Here is a 23297-nt window from a genome sequence, read left to right on the forward strand (position 1 = left end):
GAAATTATTGCTTTCCTGCTTATTTAATATTGTGACACCATCCAGTTTCAAAAGTATTGCACACTCAAAAATCATTTTTTTATAATTATTCTTTCATCTATTTTCACATTTTTCTCTCTCAGTAGTAGCACCTATGCCCATTATGGACATGGTTTAGTGTTATTCCCGACTAGCTGATCCTATGGTTGAGTCATTCACCAGACAAAGCTTAAAGATCATTCATCATCTTGCATTTATGTATTTCCATTTACTCCTTTAGCCAGCAATACTTGCATTTAAGATACCTCTATTACAAATGATCTGAGAAAATTTCCATCCATCCATCCATTTTCCAGTCTTGCTTGTTCTCTTACAGAATTATAAGCAGCTGAAGCCTATATAGACATTATAACAAATCATAAACTAGCCCTGGATTTGACATCAGTCCACCACAGTGGACCTTTATGTACACCTAGAAAGAGTATGGCAACTGTAAATCTCTTAAGAGCAGGCCATCCACAAAAACTGAGCAAGAAGAAGGCCTCCAATGAATCTGTGAAAACTCTGAAGGTGTTACAAGCTACATTGACTGAGACTGGAGAAACTGTGTATACAACAACTGTTCCCCAGGTTCTCGATGGGAGAGTGGCAAAGAGGTACTGCCAATGTTAAAAAAAAACATGACATCTTGGCTAGAGTTTGCCAGTAGACACATTGGACAATCTGAAATCAGTTAATTTAGAGATTCTCTTTGGTCATCAGACTAAATGGCATGTTTCGTATAACCCATCAAACACACAAACACAACCCACTGTGACGCATGGTGGTGGCAGCGTGACCTGATGCAGCTGGCTACAAGCCTGTGACTTTGGAAAAGATTTGATTTCCAGGAAGACAACAACCCTAAGCATAAAGCCAAAGCTACATAGGAATGACTTATAAACAACCTACCTATCAAATGTCTCAGAATTATTCCATGGGGTCACTCTAAGACTCTGGCTAGGACAAGAATTTGGGAAGGAATGTGTCATGCTTTTTCTGCACCCCAGCTACAAATTGGTACTCACAATAACATTTTGTAGTTTTCTGCTACTAATTCTAAGTCTTCACCACAAAAATGATGATGATGATAATAATAATAATAACTTTTAAGGTAGGATATTGCGCTAAGCTGCACATAATCGTTGCCACTTTGCAAAACATCCAGAATAATACTGTAATGGATGGAAAGACAGAGACAAACAACCTGAATGAGAGTAACATCCAATAACTAGCACATTTATTTAACAATGAATGATCCGCAACTGTTCTTTCAGAAGAATCTCCTTCCCGCTGTTATAGCCATGGGGACTACCACGTAAAATCTCAGTTACTGAAATTAGTCATGGCTGTTCCTGTACTGTTACGGAAGTCGCGTTCACTTTTCCGGTGTTCCTGATCATCTTCTAGAGTCACATGCTGCAAATCTGTCAATGATCCCCCCTTATCTTCTGCGAGGCTCTATTTATCCAATGCCTGGGACTCTGTGTCTGCCTTCTTGAACCTCTCTGGGCTTGCAAAGTATAACGCAAATGTTCCAGGGGTTTGTGGACTACAGAGCTCAGCATACCTTTGTTACACTTTCTTGTCAATCACCTGTTCAGCCCCACCTGTCTTCAAGGTAATATGCCAACTGGTACAACACAGTTTGTATTCTTGACCACCGGTGTGTTGATGCTGCGTCATTGCCTTAACATATGCATGCTCATCCCCACTTGGGGTAATGAAATTTAGGTGTGTGCCATTAATCACACCCAAAAACTCCAGGAAAACCACTGATCTGCATTAATGCACATTGCTTTAATAGTACCTCATTTGGAGTGGTAGGAGAACAGAACTGGTGGTGGTCGTTGTTAACCCGGGGCTCGACCGATCCGGTATGGAAATTTGTATTGTTGTCCGCATATTGATTTGGCAAAATTTTACACTGGACGCCCTTCCTGTTGTAACCCTCCCCATTTATCCGGGCTTGGGACCGGCACGAAGAAACACACTGGTTTGTGCATCCCCTGTGGCTGGGTTAGTGGTAGGGATATATATAAATCTGCATATTACCTCTTATGTTGTAAGGGCATTCAGAGTTGGGCTTGTTATGGCTGACAAAGGTGCATCTACTAAATTCTGACTTGAAGAGGGTAAATACTTATGTGATCAGTGATCCTATATTTGTAATTAATTTAGATCACTTTGCAGAGACGGTTTTCATTTTAACATTAGAGTCTTTTTGTATTGAACTAGGTCACAAAACCCAAATTAAATCCACTGTGATTCAATGTTGCATAATAATAAATAGTGAAAATTTCCAAGGGAGTGAATACTTTTCATATGGCTCTATATATACATTAAGGGGACAATTTAAAGTCATTTGTCACCCTAATCTACTTCAGGATCCTTAGGACAACAGATAATACTGAAATCGCACAAGGGGTGTGGCTAGGGCTTGGCAGTGCCCATTCAATGAAAAATCAGTAAAAATCATGTTTTAGCAAATTTTTCATTTAGTTGCCCTCCCTACATATCCAAACACCCACTCTAGGGTGATATCCTAGTAATATAATGAGCGAGTGTTCCCTTTAATCCTCTACTGTTGCTTTGCATTCTGAGTTTTACTGGACAAACATAGTATCATTGTACTGCTCTTTCATCTCCAATTTTTCCTGTCCATCCATCCACCCATTCATTTTCAGGCCCAGTTATTTGTTCAGGAGCACAGGAATAGGAACCTATCCAGGCAACATTGAGCACAACATAGAAGGCAACCACTTCTTATATCCTCTTTTTATTTTTAATTAGCAGAATGAGTAGTAGGTTGGGATCTACTGGTGACACAATGTAATTAAAACTGCAAGTAAAAGATGGACCCATTTCCTTCTTTCCTGTTTATAAGTTTACTTGGAGGATGCTCATTGCTCCAACACTAACTGGACCTCCTTAAAGTTAAATAACAATTTTAATATGCATACATTTTGTTCCGCTTTCTGCTGGCACTTCACATAGAGTGTTTAACAGACATTCCAGCCCATGTTTGATGGCGGTTCAATCTGTTTTCTAATTTTTTACAAGGCGGGCGCTTGCTAGATATACTAAAGGAGCAGAGGTTGTCTTGGAAACTGATACTGTGACTTGATTTTTTACCAATATTGTCTATATTCATCTACTACAGATTTTTCCTACCCACTGACTTCCTTGAATAGCTCACTAGTGTTAGATGAAGCCTATCCAAACATGGTGTGTCTACAGTATTAAATATATCACACTGTAGCCGTCAATCCGTTGCTAAACTTGGGCTCAGCATTGGTGGGGGAAGAAAAGGTCAGACTTGACAGATGGCAGCTCGCACTGAGAAAGACAGCAAACTAAGCCAGGAGGTCTGATGTTTATGCAAATAAAAGAACTCAAGGATGGGTGTGGCCTTGTGGGAGGGAAGGCATCCAGGCAGACAGACACTAGACAGCCACTGCAGTTCTTCAGCACGCTTATCTGAACTGACAACGTTAATCCAGCAGAATCCAACACAAGAAACTGAAGAAGAAGAGATAGAAACCAGGAAAGTTCAATTTTTTCTATGCAGAGGGTAGTGATTGTGCCTAGTTAACTGTTTGAAGCTGCCTGGAAGAAGCTATTTTGTCAAATATATGAATTTAGTGATAGACAGCTATGGATACACAAAGCAAAAAATACCAAGAGGAAAAGGCTTAGTGCATATCAGTGGTTTAACTTCATTCTAGTAAAGACAACGTGTAGCATTCAGATTTACTTAATCTTAAAACAGATTTAATCTTATCTATACATTTAATTAAATACATATTTCACTTGAAAGAATCATTTTGCATTTAGGCTATCATACTTGTTCAACATTAAGAACTTTCAAGAGAGGTTATAGAATTTATATTGAAGAATTTTAAGGTTGGGAGCATGCGCTGATTACAGCGCGTTGCTGCACCCACTACATGGCAAACCATCCAAACTGAAATCTGAGTGCAACTGTGCCATGGGTGACACCACAATGGAACAGTGTGAGTTTTTTTACAGTGGCTGGAGTGCCAATCCTGCCACCAACCCCCAAGTTTTCCTTGCAAGTTGGAGGACCTGCTTGCAGGGTTGGATGCAGATTATCACCATACATAGGATGGAGCAATTGCAGGTTAATGGCCTAGCTCAGGGGCCCAACAGAGAAAGTCACTTCTGGCGTTTTATGGGATTCAAACCAGCAACCTTCATTTTGCGGCACAGATAGCCCTTTAGCCACCACTCCGCCCTGAAGTAGACTTAAATTTCCATGCATCAATTTCAGTTCCACTTTGACCAGTTCAGGGTCACAAAAGCTAGAGTCTATCTCAGATATTTTAAGAGCAATGTGGGAACCAAATCTGGAATGGGTGTCAGTCTTGTCACTGGACACAGTGGCACACCAGCACAGTCACTCACTCCGGCGAGTTTCCAGTCAGCTTTACTTTTATATGTTTGGGATGGCACAGAAAACCCAGAGTTGTAAAGGAAAATTCCTGAGTATTTCTAGGATTTACTCCACTCTCTTGACGGTGTGAGACAGCAATGCCAAACACAGCGCCACCTTTCTGCAATTAAAAAAATAAAATCTATAACCAATTATTCCATTTCAGAGGCACAGGAAGCCAAGGCCCTTCCTTGCTGTGTCAGGCAAAGGCAGAAAGCGTCAAGGATGATATACAGTATCTGCCCATGGCAGTGCCCACTCACTCACTCACACACACATGCTCACATTCACATTGTCAGATTACAATCACTATCCAGAGAAAGGCCGATGCAAGTACAGAAAGTATGTGCAGACTACACAGAGACAGCAGCTAGACTCAAGATTCAGTTTTTTCTATGGGTAAAGTAGTGCCTGAATTTATCAGGTCTAGCATTCAAGCCCAGTCTGTTGAATCTGTGAATCAGCAGCACAAATTACTGTGCCACCTTGTTGTAACTTTAAAAATAAAAGGTCATACCCATGCACATACACACACAAGGAAAAAGGTTTGAGTCCCTTTAAATTACTGCAAAATTGTCTGGACTAGTTGTAGTATTTAAGGTGACCACAAGAGGGAGACTGAGAGGTGCTTGAGCAGATGAATTACAGCTTTGATTTTTCTTTGAGCAAATAAAGTGTAATGTTTTACTGCATGAGAGGATATTCATTTGTCACACAATAAGTAAATGACAGTTAAAAAGACAACAGCATATACACAAAAAAAACTTTACATAAAATATGTAGAGATGTCATTGTTCACTTTTTTTTAGTTATTTAGTTCCTCTTTGTCATTTGCCAAAAATAAATGCATATTATAAATGAGCATTGAAAATTTAGGCCTGCTTATGCACCAAGAAAGAATGGGTCTGTATACAGAATAAAAGTAGACATTCAATGAGCCAATATGCAAATTAACATTATAGGGCAGTACCGTTGTCCCACTGGAGATGTTCTGTGCAGATGTAAGAAACAGACCAATTCCACCAAATAGCAACACATTTTTGGTAATGCCAGTGAAATGTCAGAGCTCTATCACAGCAAACTCAGGAGCTGCATATCTGCTTAAGCCATGCCACTGGCTCTGTGCCATGCTGGCTTTGATGCTATTCTGCTCTAGAAGCACCTTGTTAAAGTAGAATGGATCCCATTTCTTTTATAGTACTACCCATATAGTTTGTGTTCAATGGATCAGTAATAATCACAAAGTCATACTTTACTGTGTTTCATCATGATGGCAGCAGTAGTATGCTCTAAGCACAGATATGATAGTCTGGTCATAGTTATTCTATAAATATAACCTAATAGTTGGATTCTTTGTTGTTGTTTGTTGAATTAATCACTAATCTAGTACTGCAGCTCTTTTTTTGTATTGCACTGAATAAGTGCATTTGATCACATTTTCCCTTAGTAACCCGTAAAACACCTATCTGCATGTATGTTTAAGTGACAGTCAAGTCAGGATTGTGTTGTGAGTAGAGATGAATGCTATTGATGTAATCCTCTGTGTATTGGGCACAGTTCAATAAGTTTTCCTCCTCTTTAGTAAACTGGCCTTTATTGCACTGTGACTTCAATAGATGATATTAGATTACAATGATCAATTTTTTCATCTATACGAAAGATTACACTCTGCAGTAGTCATCTGGCTTAGAGTGTGTTGTGAATACAAAACATAATCTTTTGCTGTAGTAGTCCCCCCCTAAATTGTGGATTGCAGTTGGCTGATGAATTTAGTAAACCACATAATGCTGTAGTTTTCAGATTTTTCTCTCCTTGGTTTTAAAGATTACTAACACTTTGCTATACATGCATTGCATTTTGAAGTATTCTTGATCTTAACTAATTGTGCTAATTGGAACTATATTGTATTTTAAGCATGCTGGACAGCACTCTATATTTATTATAACATGAATACAATGGACCACTCTCGTGTTCAAAAAGTTTTATTGTGCTAAGCTGTTATGCTAATCTTTTAGACGGTTACAATGTTCAAATACTACTTTTGTAGTGCTGCAGATATCTGTATGTTCAAATGGAACAGTGGATTGTCATGTCTGTTTTATATTTGACTTCAGAGTCTTGAGTATTACATTTATAAATATTATTTGTTTATCAAGATGAGTCCTTGTTGCTTAAATAACCATCCATCCATTGAGAAAGTTGTCATGTTACCTAACCTGGCAGCAATAAGTGTACAAAGCAGAGTACAACCCTGGATAGGGAATTACAGTACTGCAAGTGCCCTCATTCACAAATCCATTCTCACTGATAAATGTCTAAGTCAGAGTCACCAGTTAACATAACCTACATTGTCTCAGAATGTGGGAGGCACCCAAAAATATAGGCAGAATACTAGCAGATACAGGGCGAACTTGCAAACTCCACACAGACAGTGAATGGTCTGTGATTTGATCCCAGTCTTCTCCATGTCCTATTTTTCACAATGCCCTGGATAATTCCTTTCAGTTGCTCAAAATATCTCATAGATTATAATTGGAGAATGCAACAAAAATATAGTTGAACTGACCCAGTCAAAATACTTACAGACTAGACTGGGATCAAGGTAAAAGGAACAAAGGTGGAAGTCTGGTAAAGTTGAGATGCTAGAAACAGAGCAAATGGAAGTCAATGTTTCTAGTTCCTTCACAGAACAATTGCCAGTGTTAAACTGAAAACATACAGTGTTAAAGTTACCATTAAAAGTGTGTACATGGCAAGTGTGTTTCCATATACAGTATACACTTAAAATGTTAATTCAGCATTGATGATTTTGCTGTATTACTTTTCTGATCTCTTTGTTTCATGCTTCTGCTGTCTTGATTGGCACTCTGAACATTTACCCTGAACCTGACTACCTCCTTGCCCGATCCTCTCATTCCTGTTTTTACTTTTCTTGACTGTCATGGCTCCTTGTTCTATAGCCACCATTCTAACTAAATCAGCTCCTCTTCTTATTAGTGCCACTGTCATCAGTCAGTGCCCTGAGAAGCCCTCCTCTCTGATATGTAGCCTAGGCCACCAAATTGAAGTGAAAACCTTTGTGTGGTGGTGTTAGCTTATGGAGCCTTGACAGTTACCAGGTGATAACGTATACAAGAGAATCGGTGCAAAACACTGCTGTAACAATCCAGTCTTCATTACAGTAAGTAGTAAGCACAATGGCTTACACTCAGCTTTTTTAACATTATACACTCCAATTTGCTTATTACACATAGTCACACCATGTAAATATAATTCTTCCTACAACAGATAGATAGATAGATAGATAGATAGATAGATAGATAGATAGATAGATAGATAGATAGATAGATAGATAGATAGATAGATAGATAGATAGATAGATAGATAGATAGATAGATAGATAGATAGATAGATAGATAGATAGATAGATAGATACTTTATTAATCCCTAGTGGAAATTCACATACTCCAGCAGCAGCATACTGATAAAGTAACAATATTAAATTAAAGACTAATAAAAATGCAGGTAAAAACAGACAATAACTTTGAATAATATTAACGTTTACCCCCAACCCCCCCGGGTGGAATTGAAGAGTCACATAGTTTGGGGGAGGAACGATCTCCTCATTCTGTCAGTGAAGCAGGAGAGTGACAGCAGTCTGTCGCTGAAGCTGCTCCTCTGTCTGGATATAACACTGTTTAGTGGATGCAGTGGATTCTCCATAATTGACAGGAGCCTGCTGAGTGCCCGTCGCTCCACCACAGATGTCAAACTGTCCAGCTCCATGCCTACAATAGAGCCTGCTTTCCTCACCAGTTTGTCCAGGCGTGAGGCGTCCTTCTTCTTAATGCTGCCTTCCCAGCACACCACCGCATAGAAGAGGGCGCTCGCCACAACCGTGTGATAGAACGTCTGCAGCATCTTATTGCAGATGTTGAAGGACGCCAGTCTTCTAAGGAAGTATAGCCAGCTCTGTCCTCTCTTGCACAGAGAATCAGTATTGGCAGTCCAGTACAATTTATCATCCAGCTGCACTCCCAGGTATTTATAGGTCTGCACCCTCTGCACACAGTCACGTCTGACGATCATGGGGTCCATGAGGGGCTTGGGCCTCCTAAAATCCACCACCAGCTCCTTGGTTTTGCTGGTGTTCAGTTGTAGGTGGTTTGAGTCGCACCATTTAACAAAGTCCTTGATGAGGTTCCTGTACTCCTCCTCCTGCCCACTCCTGATGCAGCCCACGATAGCAGTGTCATCAGCGAACTTTTACACATGGCAGGAGTCCGAGCTGTATTGGAAATCCGATGTATATAGGCTGAACAGGACCGTAGAAACTAAAGACCCCTGCGGCGCTCCTGTGTTGCTGACCACAATGTCAAACCTGCAGTTCCCGAGATGCACATACTGAAGTCTGTTTGTAAGATAGTCCACGATCCATGCCACTAGGTATGAATCTACTCCCATCTCTGTCATCTTGTCCCTAAGGAGCAGAGGTTGGATAGTGTTGAAGGCGCTAGAGAAGTCTAGAAACATAATTCTTACAGCACCACTGCCTCTGTCCAAGTGGGAGAGTGATCGGTGTAGCATATAGATGATGGCATCCTCCCCTCCCACCTTCTCTTGGTATGCGAACTGCAGAGGGTTGAGGGCGTGTTGGACCTGTGGCCTCAGGTGGTGAAGCAGCAGCCTCTCCGTGGTCTTCATCACATGTGACGTCAGAGTGACAGGCCGGAAGTCATTCAGCTCACTAGGACGTGATACCTTTGGGACTGGGGTGATGCAAGATCGTTTTCCAAAGCCTCGGGACTCTCCCCTGTTCCAGGCTCAGGTTGAAGATGCGCTGTAGAGGACTCCCCAGCTCCGACGCACAGACCTTCAGCAGTCGTGGCGATACTCCATCTGGACCCGCTGCTTTGCTGGCACGAAGTCTCCTCAGCTCTCTGCTCACCTGCGCTGGTGTAATTGTGGGTGGGGATTTCTCTCCTATGCTGGTATCAGCAGAAGGATGGGTGGATGGATTAACTGGGTGAAGTTACAGAGATCAGATGCTACTAGAAAAATCCAGTGTGGACTGTTTGTTTATATAAGTGATCACACCAAAACATCCTGTTGAGTAAAAAAAAAAAAGAAAAGAAAAATTAAGAATGAGACTTATCACCTGTCTATGTCTCCCTTGTAGTTCACAAGCTACCACTACCCTGTTTTTCCTCTTTACTCTTCTATGGTGATCTCTCCTGAATTGTAGTTTGTTCTGTTTTGAATAAGGTCCCACTCCTCGAGATGCTTGTCTGTCTGTTAAAAGCCTTCAGGAGTGACTGTTAAAGTGGAAATCCTACTGGAGGAATTCCTTTTCCCTTGCATCAGGGTCCTCTCCAGTGGCTGTGCTCCAATGACTTTGAGCTATTTAAATAAGACAAAAAATGGGAAACATCAAGTCAAGAATCGAACCAGCGACCTGAGGGTGAAAGCCTGAGTATCGCATTGCAGTCTTGACTTGGAGAGTGCTCTTTAATATTTGATGTCGCGGCTGTGCCTTTTAGAAAACAAACATTGTCTGGCATTGTCAGTTGTGACAGTCAGCTCAGTTTTAAATGCTCTGGCCTCTGCTTCAGTCCAGAGTGAGATGTTGCTCCATTATTCTCGCTACTAGTGTTACTAACCTCCTTCCTCTGTCTCCTATATCCTCTTATATGTTCCTGTCCATTTTTTTTCTTTTAAATTCACTCACCATCCTCCTCTGTGACATTGTTGCAATCTCTTTTGTTTCTTCCCTTCAATTCTGCGCTCGCTAATATGTCTGTCTTCCTGTACTTTGTTTTTCATTTTTTGTCTTTGTCAAAGTCTCTTAGATCACAGCTTCATACTTTAATGAGCTTCCTTTGAATTGGAAAAGTTAGCAAAAAAGAACAAATGATCAGAACACATGAGGCAAGCCAATTTAGTCTGTGACAGTTAAAAAAAAAGTGCTTACATGATGAATGTTCTCAGATGACATGCACGTGTGCATTGTGGGAGGCTTGTGTTACCATAAACAAAGGCTCAGACTCTTAAGGACAAAGTAGTCTTATAAAAATAAAACATTTAAAACCCTACAATTCAGGATCACAGAAGGATGGAACCTTTACTGGCATCACTGGGAACCTCTAATACTTGCTCTTCAAATTTCTGGTCAATTGTACTTGCTAAGCAGCGTTTAAACAAATTAAAATACTTCTTTTTTGTTTCCAGTAATGAAACAAAGTAGCAGATTTTTCTCTTTTTGCCTCCGGCTTTTATGTTTTGTAGACTGGGACATATTTGGGAATCATAAAAGATCAACTAGAAGTCCCTCCATTCATAGCAATATAAATCTTTACATGCAGAATCTTTAATGCTATTAAATGGCACCTCATCATCAGCCCCAGCAATAATGGCCATGTAAACACTTAAATGCGTCAATTTTTCTACCCACTCCTGATGTGTGTGGTGAAGGGTCAGTGTGTCAGTGTAGGTTGACCCTGCAAATGGTTGGTGTCCCAGGTCTGTTTCCTGCCTTGAATTCAGTACTGTCAGAATAGGTTCTGCCCACAACAATATCTCAAGAAAATAATGCCTGACCGCAACTCATATCGATTTTAGGGTATTCAGAAGTACAACAGTATATGACAGGTCAGTCCTGTTAAGGGTAATATTTTGGCATCTGCAATTGTTGTGAGAAAAGGGTAACCAGGAGAAAAGATGTGTGGCTGAAATTGTAGTCAAGTACATGCCGAGGTCAAACTCAGGAAAGACAAAATGGATTGAAGTGACCAAACGAAAGGGCAAGAACAGACATGAAAGACAGGAATCAAAAACAAGGTCAATAAAAACGAAGAATCTTCACAGTAAACGTACTTGATTTTAAAATCTAAATACCACTTAGAATCAACATTGCAAAGTATATCCACCAAGGGATATTAAACCTGCCATACAACACCATATTTATACTAGAAAATTCTGGCGACATTACTAATCGAGGGCTCCTGCGAGAACGTGTGAGGATGTGTGGTCAATGTAAGTAAATAAACAAAAACAAGACGGTAATGAATGACAACACCCTTAAAACAAGAATGAAAGTGAAAAGTAATGCCAGAAGTGAAATGCCCACATATAAAAACCCCAAATAAAATAAAGACATAAAAAAGACATCAACAAATCAACTAAACCCCATGTCTATAGACGATAGGGATGGATGTCAGCTGATTTGGGCAAAACTAATTCAATACATAAAGCAGACCACTGCAAGACTTTCTGATATTTGAGACTCATAGATTGTTGCATAACTCCACATTTCTCACTTTACAAGTTCAAATAAACAATTGTGCTCCAGGACTCTTAATTTAAATATTTACTGAGTAAGCACTGAAATTATTTTACCATGGAGGAAAATGAAGTGGGTGTCATGTTAGTGTTGCATCCTCTCAGTGCCAGGCCTCTGGATTTGAACTGTGGTTCAGGCACTGCCTGTTTGGAGTTCACACGTTTTCCTGTGGGATTTGTCTGGGAGCTCCTGTTATATCACAGCTCAAAAAAATGTATTTTAGTTTGACAAGTGGCCCAGTCTGAGTGAGCCAATTGGCATCTCCAGAATGACCAAATGTAAGTGTGGGTTGACCTTGCAAGTGGTTTCCTGTTTCCCGCCTTGAATTCAATGCTGTTATAATAGGTACTGTCCACAACCCAGAACTGTATTAAGCAGGCATGATAATATTATGTGTAAATATGAAGAAAGGAGAGCAGCTGAATTTGCAGATGTTAAAGCAGTGACCAACTTCAGAAGGTAGTGATAGATAGATAGATAGATAGATAGATAGATAGATAGATAGATAGATAGATAGATAGATAGATAGATAGATAGAGAGATAGATAGATAGATAGATAGATAGATAGATAGATAGATACTTTATTAATCCCAAGGGGAAATTCACATACTCCAACAGCAGCATACTGATACAAAAACAATATTAAATTAAAGAGTAATAAAAATGCATGTAAAAACAGACAATAACTTTGAATAATGTTAACATTTGCCCCCCCCCCCCCCCCCCCCCCCCCCCCCCCCCCCCCCCCCGGGATGGATTTGAATAGTCACATCCAGAGCAAAAAACTCTTGACTATCAACACCAGATTTAATTTTGGGAATTCACTATGGAAAAGTAGGTCCACTTACAGTAACAGATTAAACGGTGACACAATAATAACAACAGCAAAGAATCACAGCACGAATAATAAGTTTAGCTTGTAACACTGGTTGTAAGTTGTTGTGATGTTCCTTATTTTCTTCTATCTGGTTTACATTGCCTTATGTTTCATACTTTCTTGCTGCAAACAAATTTCCCACTGGGATAAAAGTCTACTATCCTACTGAAACAATCATTCAGTATAGAATCCATATCATGCTCTGCCGGGAAAGCCACAACTGGAATTCATCAGGATGAATGCTAAAGATGCACTCTCTCCCTCTCTGTATCTCAGTTAGTTGAGGAGGTCTCAGTGCTTATGTCAATGCTCATCTTCTCTAGTTGCTGTCGGAGCATGCATGAGTTTGGAGATTGGAAGTATACAGAGAGATGCAATTCAGGTCTGTGGTTATTTCCCTCCAACATGTCTAATGAATAGGAAAAATGGGAAAATGGGACCCAATAGGGACTCTGCTCTGTTGGGCCCTTGAGCAAGGCCCTTAACCTGCAATTGCTTAGCGCTTTGAGTAGTGAGAAATGCACTATATAAATGCAAAGAATTATTAATTATTATTACTGTTACATAAATCTTGCATTTGATGATATTCTGCATTAAAACCTTAATTGTATTAAATAACTTAATCTTGTTATTGGTAAAATAATCTAATTTATTTGCTTAAATAAACATTTCAAGATTATTTTAACAAACTTTGTTAAGCAGCACTAGCCTAGCTTAAAATCTAGCGTTTTAGGCTTATGAGCTAATAGTCTGTTTATTATAAAACAGTCAAAAAATGGAACTCCTGATTCTTCTAACAATTTCTTTGATTTGTTGCTGTGCAAAGTGCATAGACAAAAGTAGCATACTCTACCCGGCCTTGAAAAACATCTACTTTGCATCTACCTACTCTCCAGCAAGTTGTGTCTTTCTCGATTCCAGACCAGAGGAATCTGGTAAGCATTTAAGTGACTTTAGATTTAAGTACTCATTTCCACTAGTCAGTGTCATCTTCCAGAAAAATCATTTTGCTTCAATCATTACACTACATACTCAGCCTAACCCTTGATGAATCTTTATCTCATTTTTGGGACTCCTGGTTAACCCCTAGCTGAGCTTGTAGCAAGTCTATAGCAATGAGGGCTAAGCCAAACATGAGAGGATTAAATCAGCTGGTGGAACTTTTAAAATCTATATTTTTGTTGGAGACAGTGACAGCCGAAGAATGAGGAGACATTGTCAGACAGGAAAAGGTCAGAAGCTGAAAAAACAAGAAATAGGCTAGCACATTGTCATAAACACAAGCAAAGTTCAAAATCCACAGGAGCAAACACTGGCAAAAATGCAAGGCATTTTTTTTTTTCAAAAATATAAGTAAGAAACAAAAGTAGAGAACAAATAAAATGGCACAAGGAGGAAGTTTTGAAAGACAGAGGAGGGAGGTATTTAAAAAGACATCAGGAGATTAAGGTATATCAGCCCCAAATGACAGCAAAACAGTTCCAGTTGGGGTGTGAGCATAAGCAATAATACCTGCGAGGTGTGGCAGAGAGGGTGTGTTGGGGGCGTGGCATATCAGCTTGTAGCTTTTAAAAGTGCAGCATGAGTACAACGTGTGGCAGAATCTGGCAGGAACTCTATAGCTTGTGGTAAGTTGCTGTCTGTTTAGATATGGGCAGAAGTACTAGGGTGTTGTACCGTGTTAGCCATTATGAATGTAGAGAAAAGCCAAGCAGAATGACACCTTTTATTGGCTAACTAAAAAGATTACAATATGCAAGCTTTCGAGGCAACTCAGGCCCCTTCTTCAGGCAAGATGTAATACAGAGACTGGAGTTCCCTATGTTTACATACACACTCTAGGACAAGAAACAACATTGGTAAATCTTTAAATGAGAAATTTTAAATGTAAAAAATTAATAGATTCATTCAGGCTAGGGTTAATTTAACAAGAGAGAAAAGAACAATGGATTGTCAAGATATCTGGATAAGATAACTGTCCAACAAAGTTTTTTCAAAACAATGTAGATCTGTAGACAGGTTGTCTGTCATTCTGAGAGATGTAAACAATCCTCATATCTGGCCATAAAACTCTTGTCTCTATTCAGTCCATGTTGTAATGTATTAAATTTTAGCTTGAGTTTAACTTCCCATTCTTTTTTCTCTTGCTGTGTTTTGAAGTTGCCCATAAGCACTGTGACTTTAAAGTCTCCTCTCAGTGTCCATGGCTGTTGAAGTGGGCCGCTACAGGAACATCTGTGTTGCCATGTTTAATGTGGAACCTGTGTAAATTCATTCTCTGGCAGAGTGTTTGTCCAGTTTCTCCCACATAGAGTGCAGTGTCAGGACATTTCATGCAGAAAATTAGGTCGACTACATTAGATGATCTGCAGGAAAATGATCCCTTTATGTGATGTTCAAGTTGGCAGTGTGGTATAACTATACGGTCTGTATCATACATGTGGGCACATGTTTTGCATCTTTTCTGTAGGCATGGGGATGTGCCATTTTCTGTTGGTTCACTTAGGGAGCTTCGGACAATTAGTTGTTGAAGGTTTGGTGGTTGTCTGTATGCCAGGAGGGGAGGTTCAGGAAATACATTTTTCAGTGTTTTATGGCCAGATATGAGGATTGTTTACATCTCTCAGAATGACAGACAACCTGTCTACAGATCCACATTGTTTTGAAAAGCTCATTACAAACTTCAAAAGACTTAGTTGGACAGTTATCTTATCCAGAGATCTTGACAATCCATTGTTCTTTTCTCTCTTGTTAAATTAACCCTAGCCTGAATGAATCTATTAATTCTTTACATTTAAAATTTCTCATTTAAAGATTTACCAATGTTATTTCTTGTCCTAGAGTGTGTATATAAACATAGGGAACTCCAGTTTCTGTATTACATCTTGCCTGTAAAGGGGCCTGAGTTGCCTCGAAAGCTTGCATATTGTAATCTTTTTAGTTAGCCAATAAAAGGTGTCATTTTGCTTGGCTTTTCTCGATATGGGCAGAAGAAAAGAAGAATGTCAGTAATCTTAACATTTAAGGCTCTAGCCTGTTAAACTAATTTCTGTAGACTACAATATTGGTCAGAATATGGAAAATGTTGAGCTGGAAAGGTATCTTTTCCTTTCTTTCTTTTTATGCTTCTTAAAAATATCGTATTCATTTGAAGAAATGGCAGGAGAACAGTTGAGAGACATAGAAAACCAAAATGTGTCAGCAGCTACCAAAACAGGTCTTCTTCTAATTGTTTACATAACAATTTCTAATTATGTTATATGTCTGTAGCTTAAGGAAAAAATCCATGTCACAAAAATGTGTTTTCAGTGGCTAAAGCCTGAAACAATGAACCTGCAGAAAGAATCAAAATAAATTAAATGCTTACATGGTAAATGACAGCTTAACTGACGTGAAGCAGACAGAGCTGACTAAAACAATACGGAAACGTGCATTAAGTTATTATATTAAGGTTTCTGAGGTCTCATCCCAAATGCTTTAAGTCTTGTTTTTCTCTGGTCTCGGCAAGCTTGTGAAAAAGCCTAATTCATCTCCAGTGTTATTAAGGTGAAAATGAAAGTGTGTGTAGTCTGTCCTTTCTTTTTTAAGTGTATATATGAATGCATCTGTTGATTGATTCTTTCCATAAATACTGTAAAAAGTATTGCCAACATAAAAAGCCAGCTGAATCATTCTGTCAATGACTCAGGGGCTGAAAAGTTCCACCCGAAAGCTTTTAGTGTTCTTAAGTGATGAAGAAAATTCAGAAAACTGGACCCCTAAGGGCTGCTCCAAATAGCCACTCTGGGAAAGATCTGCATGGTGGCTTCTTCAGCATTTATGCTAAACAAGTCTCTCTTAATTGGATTACTCTACACGCTCAGTGGCTGACAGTCACTTTCGTGCAAAATGCAAGGCTTTTTTAATTAAGGCCAGTCAATAGATGTCTTGGTAAGCAGTTTGCTTCAGGAAAATCACCAAACGTGTCAAGTGTTTTATTTGCAGTCTGCTCCTCTGGACAGTACATTTTGTTGCTGTATTGTGCTTTGGTGAGTCAAATGCATGATAGGACACCAGTATTCCATGGTTTTACATTGTTCTTGGGTATGTTAGAACACTATTGTGGCTTCCTTGGAGTGTTGTTGAATATGGATGACCTTTCAGTGCTGTTCTGTTTTGTTTTTTTTTTTTGTGGAATCCCTTCAAGCAAGTCAAAGATGAGAGTGTGGAATATATATATATATATATATATATATATATATATATATATATATATATATATATATGGTGGCGCAGTGGGTAGCACTGCTGCCTCGCAGTTAGGAGGCCCGGGTTTGCTTCCTGGGTCCTCCCTGCATGGAGTCTGCATGTTCTCCTTGTGTCTGTGTGGGTTTCCTCTGGGTACTCCGGCTTCCTTCCACAGTCCAAAGACATGCAGGTTAGGTGCATTGGTGATTCTAAATTGCCCCTAGTGTGTGCTTGGTGTGTGTGTGTGTGTGTGTGCCCTGCGGTGGGCTGGCGTCCTGCCCGGGGTTTGTTCCATGCCTTGCTCCCTGTGTTGGCTGGGATTGGCTCCAGCAGACCCCCGTGACCCTGTAGTTAGGATATAGCAGGTTGGATAATGGATGGATGGATGGATATATATATCCATCCCCAATATATATATATATGGAATAGAAGGTCTGTGATACGGTTTGCATATTTGCAGCTGGAGATCCACAAAGGGAGAAAATGAATCACATATCATAAAGTAGTTTTTATTCCTGAGCTTTCAGCCCCAACCAGGGGCCTTCATCAGAGGATAATGCTTAGACTTACAAGAATCAAAGGCAATATATAGCAACAATTACGTGGTGGGGGGGGGGCTAAGTCAGTTTGATCGGGGGGGGGGGGTTATTGGTTGTAAAGTTTTATTTATTATGAACATGTTCTTCTTAAGTTTGCATATGCTGGGTTTATGTCCAAATGTCTGTTAATGGCGTTCTCACTTGGTAGCCAAGATTTGGCCAGCTCTCTGGCACTTTTAGTACTGGCCTTAAATTTTACTTGTACATTGTCCCAGTTAAATGTATGTCCTGTTGATTTAGTATGCGTATAGATCAGTGATCGTGAGTCCTTTCTTCTGACGGCCTTGCAAAGTTCATGTATATGTGTTATGATTCTTTTTGATGTTTGTCCTATGTATACCGCTGGGCAAGAACTGCATGAAATGCTATAAACTGCATTTCGTGTTTCTTGTTTCCAAAAAGTCAGTGTGATTGTGTGGGGGGGGGGGGGTATTGGTTGTAATGTTTTATTTATTATGAACATCTTTTCTAACATTGCTAAAAGCTTTAGGCTGCATGCAGTAATTTAGGCTACTTACACTTTACTTAGGGTAAACCACAGCAAACCTAAGTTTCACAATGCAGACATGTCATTCAACATAAACTTGTTTCTTATTTGCCAAATATGCGCATTTGCAAACTTTCACTTTCATTAACTCGGGTTGTGACAGAAACTGTGTACTTGTCTCCTAAACACCTACAGCATCACTGCTCCATTTCAGAAATTCAGGGAATTAAGTAACTGAGAAAAAGCAAAATGTGCCATGGGATATCTAATCATGAGTCACTTGGGAGAAGACTGATTTGGGCTCATGAGCTAGTTCAGTTGTACATTGCACTTATACAGTTATTTACATGCAGATATCTATTTTTTCACATTTCTAAGTCTGTGTAAGCCTATTGCACATACTATGTGACTGCACTATACTTGAAAAGCACCCGCTTATATTTTTCACTTATCAGATTGTTTATTATTTCTTAATTTCATTGCTCCACATGTTTAAGCTTTTTACTTTCCATTATACTGAATGAAAACATAAAACAGGTGTAAACCAAAGAATAGAAAATGTTTTATTTGTTGTTTCCACTCAGCTATTCTGTCTTGGTTAATGAATGGTAATTTTGGTCAAATAGCAATAATCAAATATTTGTAAAATTGTTTTAACATCATGACAAAGAAAAGTAATATTTTTATTAGTTATATTTTTATTGAGTATGACATATAGTAGGTTTGGACAAATTACATATAGTATCAATGCATTTCCTTAACCTACCTTTTCTGATTTTGTGATCACAGAGAACCAGAGAACTTACCTCAGCAGCACCGAGAGAGAGAGACTGGGAGCATGCATTGATTACAGCGCGTTGCTGCACCCACGACATGACGAACCACCCAGATTGGGACCCAAGTGCAGCCATGCAACGGGTGACACCTCAGCACCACCCTAGAACAGTGTGAGGTTTTTTTACATTGGCTGGAGTGCCAATCCTGCCACTAACCCCCAAGTTTCCTCTGTAAGGTTAGAGGACCTGCTGCAGCAGCACTGAGCATGTCACAAAACAATCCTGGAAGAAGCGCTACTCCACTGCAGGAGACAGTCAGTCATATTAGTCCAGCCTAAAGCCACCACAATGACCCTATATCATTGAGATTTGGAAACATAATGGATTACCATCAGTTTATGACTCTTTTATTATTCCCGAATTATCATAATACTAAATATAACCAGGATTAATTCACTTTAAAAATTATAATCTATAATAAATTTCATTTGGAAAGTTGCATAAAAAGTCAAAATAACAAAAAAGAAAATAATATTTGTCAGGTTAGGAGTTGTTAGGGACAGTGGCCAAAGGTCGACAAAGATCAACACAGTGATAGTGATAGAGGACCTTTGTACCTTGGGCCAATAGAAGGTGTGAGGACAGGCATCACTGCACGTCTATTTTGATCAGACCAAAAGTATGCAAGTCCTCAAGCTTCAGATACATATCTTTGTCGTTTGTTCCAGATTCCCACAATAATTTGAATGAATCTTTTTGTCGACCTCTGTCCTTGAGTACATGGTTCACTATTTAGTTGAAAGAATTCTGATGAATCCATTTTATGCATGCCTTTAAGATTATTAAAGACCTGTGGCAGTATTTATCAAGTGTCTCATAAATACTTTAAGGAATTACACTAAATATCTGACTAGGATAAGAATTTACCCTACCCCAGAGTAGGACATGAGAAGTAGTTATGAGGTGTCCTACACCTACTCACAACAAAGAGTAGAAGTAGGAGTTGAGAATGAATGAGGTTATGATTTTATATCACCCTGAGCTACAAAAATGGCCCTCATGAAGGCGTTATGTTGTTTCCTTGGAAATCATGATGACATTTTGTAGTTTTCTGAAAAAATACACTAAGGCTTCACCAAAAAGATGATGATGATAATAATAATAATAATAATATTTGGGACAAGATTAATTTCAAATGAAAGATTTATGATACGCGCATGAAGTACTCTAGGGTAATGTGTTGGACTAGGCTGCTTCTAAATAACATCAAGAATAACTGTGTAATGAACAATGAGATGGAAAGACTGTCACATACAGTGAATGAGATATATTTATATAATTATACTAAGGGGCTTCGCCCCGTGCTCGCTTCGCTCGCTAATCCCCAAGTTTGGTTTTCCGGACACACTTTTAAGATTTTTTTTTCTTTGAATTGTTGCTATTTCATTAGTTTCACTTTTATTTCAGAACTTCTGTACAAACAATATTTGGAATCTTTCGAGTCCAAATATGCTGAATCTTTTAAATGAGGTCAGTGAGACATGTATTTAATGACTTTGTCAGGTTAGAGATAATGAAAGCTGGAATTCAAAAGACCGCAAAAAAACGTAGGCGTGAAACACATGCAGAGCAAGATACAGAATATGAAAGCAGCAAAAAAACGAAAGTGTCAAAAAAAAAACTAAACTTCGCATTAGCGCAAAAAAAGAGAAATTATTACTCGGAGAAATAACTAAAAGACGAATAGAGATGGACTGTATGGACATAGGTGATATGTCAGAAGTATGTAAATATTGTAAGGCTTTGAAGTTTAAGTCAGAGAATTTCAAAAACGTGTTTTACCTCACATGCATTTATTGGTTATTTTGCAAAAAAAATTATTAACTGATGATGATATAGATCGCTTTGTCTGTGCTGAAATTTCAAACAGAGAACCCTATCCTGAATTACCGTATTTTTCGCACCATAAGACGCACTTTTTTTTCCCCAAAAGAAGGTTGGAAATGTCTGTGCGTCTTATGGAGCGAATATTGCGTCACAGACCATGATGTGTATTACCTGACAAAAGTCAACATCCAGGGGTAGAGGGCGACAAAACTCACTGTTACGTTACAGGCAATTCCCTCTGTGCTTGGAGGAATGTTAGACTCATTGACTCCGCATCTAATCCTTGCGTGTGCGTGAGTTGTGAAATGTAAACAAAGGCAAGATGGCATCTACATCTCATGAGGGAGCGAAGCGAGTGCAGAAAACAAAAAAAAGCAGACGATGTTTTGCGCATTATCACTGAGTCGGACTCTGGACTCGACAGATTACCAGCCGCTGGACTACTTCAGGCTGTTCTTTCCTGAAGCTGCCTTTCAGCTACTGTCAGACGAGACAAACAGGTATGCAGAGCAATTTTTTTGAATCGAGGGCTGTGCTTGCACCGCATTCTCATTTTTCAAACTGGAAACCAACAACAAAACACGAGATGAAGGGCTTTGTGGCATTACAAATATAGATGGGACTAGACTGGCGATATAACTTCAGGGAGCATTGGTCCAAACGTGCTTTGTCCCCTGGTGGCTTTGGACAGGTTATGTCGCGTGATGATAGGTACGTGATGCTGCAAGGTGATTGTGAGCAACTGAGTTTAATAAATTTTGACACTAGCGATGAGGAGTTCTTGGGGTTTCCATAAAACTAGAAGAGTGCTTGAACCTTAAAGTCTCTCCTTATTTGTTAATGACAGTGATGATGTTTCTTAATACCGCTGTTGAATTTACATGGTTGAAATATTATTCTGCTATATTTTATTAAACATATTAGTGCACCATTTGGTTCAGAATATTTTTTTCTTGTTTTCATCCTCTAAACCTAGGTGCGTCTAATGGTCAGGTGCGTCTTATGGTGCAAAAAATACGGTATCTCTAACCTGCTCTGCTAGTGTTTGACTTTATGACTTTTCACTTTGTTTTCTAGTCTGTCTTTTATTTCTGACCTCGCTTTGTCCTGCTTTTTTTCAATGACACCTGGTCCGTGGTGATTATTTTCCCTTTTTTGAGTATTAATTTCCATTTTTTTTGCGCTACTGCAATCTTTACTTTCTTTTTTTATACTTTATAATTTTCCTACTTTCATATTCTTTAACTTTCTCCACATTTGAAAGGTGCATACTTTTTTTTTTTGAGCCTTTCGAATGCTCTGCTTTCATAATCTGCTCTGCATGTGTATAGCGCCAATGTTTGTGAACATATTTATGAAGTTCTTTGTCTTTTACTCTGTCTTTTAATTCTGAGCTCGTTTGGACGTGCTTTGTTTCATTTCCACTTGTTACGGGCTGATAATCACTTGCCTTATTTTCTGAATTTGCACCAAGATTATTTTTTCTTTTTCCTTTCCAACGCTTTTGAGTCTCTTTTCTCCGCGCTGATTTCTTCTTCGCTTATTCGTCGACGTTTCATTTATAACGTATTGTCCTTATACGCTTTATATGCGCTGAGACCCTGGATCTGTGTGAGCTCAAATCCTTCACAAGACTGAATGTTTTGATGCCCCATTGTCCTATTTGATAGATTGTATGTAGGGCGTGCCTTGCAAGAATCTCATGTTCTACGTCATCGCGAGACGGTCCTGGGTCAATCTCTTGGCACAATGTCTCATGTTTACGGTCCCCACGAGACGCACCATGGCAAGTCTCTTTGGTCTCGTGGGTCTTTTAAATGTCTTCCGAGAAGATCACGTATCATAGCCTTGCTTTTGCTTTCCAGGACAGGATTTCTTTTTATAACAGAGAGAAATCTTTCACTGCTGTTCTTCCAGAAAAATCACCTTCCCACTGTTATGGACATGGAAAACACCCTATAAAATAATAGTTACTGAAACTAGCCACAGCTGTTCTTGCACTTTTACAATGTTCTCATCTTTCAGGGATATGTGCTGTGTCTGTCTAGTTATCCTGCCCTTTCTATTGCAAGGATTCATTTGTCCATTACCTTGGGAGTGTATGCCTACGTTCTTGAACATTCCCGGGCTTGTAAAGTGTAAACATGAATGTTCCTGAGGTTCGCGAGTTGAATAGCTCAGTGTACCTATTTGACAATCACACCAACAGCTCCAGAAATCATAGTGATTTGCATGAATTCAGCTTGCCTCACGTGGAGTGGTGGGAAAATGTATAAATCTATATATTACCTCACACATTATAAGAGTATTCAAAGTTTGGTGCAAAATGTGAGAAACGGTTGGTTGTGATCTACTCAGATCATTGCTATTTCAAGGCTGCATTTTCCAGGTGGCCAAAAACTTAACCAAGAATTTAACCTTGGCTGACAGGACTTCTTCATGTAGGTAGAATGAAAACAGGATGTACAAGATTTGCTATGAATATTATTCTGCCTCTGTCAAATCAATATATTTTTACAAGTTCATTGTTGTCCAGCTCTGCCTAAATATTCTTCCGTTTCTGAAATGGGTGCCAGTCTCTTCCTGAATCCCATAGTCTGACAGTTCCTAGTGAGTAAGGACAACTCACG

General features: G+C 39.2%; 2 protein-coding genes across 4 annotated transcripts in view; both read left to right on the top strand.

Annotated features, from left to right (window-relative positions):
- The window catches only part of efna3b (ephrin-A3b), a 320073-nt gene that overhangs the window by 233916 nt on the left and 62860 nt on the right, over window positions 1-23297 (top strand). The window lies entirely within an intron of this gene.
- The window catches only part of slc50a1 (solute carrier family 50 member 1), a 510780-nt gene that overhangs the window by 118 nt on the left and 487365 nt on the right, over window positions 1-23297 (top strand). The gene's annotated exons all lie outside the window — the stretch shown is intronic.

The sequence above is a fragment of the Erpetoichthys calabaricus genome, chromosome 2, assembly GCF_900747795.2.
Source record: "Erpetoichthys calabaricus chromosome 2, fErpCal1.3, whole genome shotgun sequence".
Classification (NCBI taxonomy): domain Eukaryota; kingdom Metazoa; phylum Chordata; class Cladistia; order Polypteriformes; family Polypteridae; genus Erpetoichthys; species Erpetoichthys calabaricus.